The sequence below is a fragment of the Panicum virgatum genome, chromosome 7N, assembly GCF_016808335.1.
Source record: "Panicum virgatum strain AP13 chromosome 7N, P.virgatum_v5, whole genome shotgun sequence".
In the NCBI taxonomy this organism is placed as follows: Eukaryota; Viridiplantae; Streptophyta; class Magnoliopsida; order Poales; family Poaceae; genus Panicum; species Panicum virgatum.
The window spans coordinates 42,018,090-42,020,285 of record NC_053151.1 but is presented as its reverse complement, the minus strand read 5'-3'; positions in this window follow the sequence as shown (position 1 = coordinate 42,020,285).

Sequence of the window (2,196 nt, the reverse complement as noted above, 5' to 3'; positions counted from 1 at the left end):
ACACCTATCGCACACGATTCCCAAAAAAAAATCTCACATGCATAAAGTACTAAACGAAATTTATTTGTAAAATATTTTCACAGATGAGTGTAACTTTCACGACGAATCTAATGACAGTAATTAATTAATGATTGGCTATACTGATACTACAGCAACCATTCTCTAATCGCGCGGTCAAAGACCTCATTAGGTTCGTCTCGCGAAGTAGCGCAGAGTTGTGTAGTTAGTTTTGTAAATTGCCTTTATTTAGTACCCCTAATTATTGGTCAAAATTTTTGTGATACTTGTGCTGCTTGAAACCAAACAGGCCCAGTCTCGCGCGCTGGTGTGTTGTGGATCCCCAAACCAATCGGCTTTACAGCTCCCGCTAGGCCCGAGAGGCCGCTACCACGCCAAATTATAATTGTGCTGCCTGCGGACTCTGGCCTGTGCTGTGGTGATGTCAATGCGCGCCCTGCCCTACCGGCCTCACTCTGCAACGGACGGGCCGGGAACCCTCCCGAGCCACCTGCAGGCGCGGCGCAGAACGGGGCCTCGTGCACAGGCGCACACCACACCACCGCCTGCAGGGCGGCGTGCCGACGACATGGGCGCTGTGCTCGCCATGTCGGCATTCACCGCGCGCGCGAGGCGACGACCCGGTCGTTGCGCCTGCCCCGTACCCATGCCATCCGCACCAGTGGTGGGACTCGGGAGTCGTCGCCGTCGCCGTCGCCGCTCGTCATCGTCCATCACCGGAGCGATCCCCGGCCCGCGCGCGTGTGGGGCACGGCGTGGCGCGCGCGGTGAAGCCGGCGCAACTTGCCGCGCGAATCGAGCGCCCCGCGAAAGCAACACTCCCCCTTGCCACGCACGCCGGTGGGAGGGGCGCGCGCCTTTTCCTTGGATTTCTTTCCGCGGGTCAATGACAATGCCGGGATTTTGAAACCTTGACTGCAATAACAGGCTGTCCCGGTCCAAGGACGCCGCAGGAAATCATCGATGGGCGATAGACCACTGGCGGTGCGGTGCCAAAGTTCACTCGTGCTGGCGCTGGAGGCAACAGTGCCCCCCGGCCGGCGGCCACACACCGGACTGGACGTCTGGACCGCAAGGCTGCAGCGGCCAGCGCCGGGCGCAGTAGCCAGCCCAGCCAGCCGCCACCACCACCACCACTATTGCCAGGCCGGTTGGTTGGGTCGCGACGAGATGGACGACGCTAGGCTGCTCCGCATCCCAGCCTTCGCCTTTCCCTGCATAGCACTGTTGGCGGAGCGGCAGAGCGCCGGGCGCCTCCACGATTGACAGGACGACACGTACTTGACGTTGACGCTGGCCCAGCTTGCAGGAAGCCCCGAGCACGAAGCAACCTGCCTGCGCCTGCACAAACGGATCGGATTGGACTGGACCACCCACCTCACCTCACCAGTAGACGCCGGCCACCACCCAACCCATAAAGGAGGCCAGAGACAACAGGGCGGCATCGCATCGGCGTCGCCGTCAGGTCTCCGAGCCAATCCACCCGCTCGGCCCCCTCTGGGCTCTGGCTCTCTGCCGCCTGCTCCGATCCGTGCCAGTGCCAGGGCTCGGCTCGCACCATCATGGTGTCCGTGTCCCGACGGTTTCAGCAGGAACCAAACCAGGCAATCATCGCCGCCCGTCCGCCACCGAAAATGCACTCGCGGCGCATGCCAGTTCAGTCAAAACACGGACGCGATCGGCCTAAGCTCTTCCATCCCAGTGGGCAACAGCTCAGATACACACGGCCGTGTAGCCGGTCGCGTTGCGTAGAGAGGCGGCGTTAGAAAACGAGGCTGAGCCAGGGTTTACGTTTTCGTTTTTGAAAAAAATTTCGGTGACCACCGGAAACGGTATACCGGCCGAAATTTCGCGGTTTTTCGGTAATTTCGATCGGAAAGAGTTTTCAAATTCAAAATTCCGAAATTTCGGTATACCGGCCGGTTTTTCGGTGCATCTCGCCGGTTTTTCGGTGCTTTTCACCGAAAAATGATGGAAACAGTTGGAAAATGATGGGGAAATTATGTATTTGTGAAAAGAAATTGAAAATTTTGGAGAGTTTGCCCTAATTATATCTATATTTATAGATTATAATACACAACATATAAGAAACTCCAGCACACAATGAGAAATACGAAAACGAAGCACATAATTCATGTCCAAAGTGCACACATACTTAGTCCAAAGTACAAAGTCTAT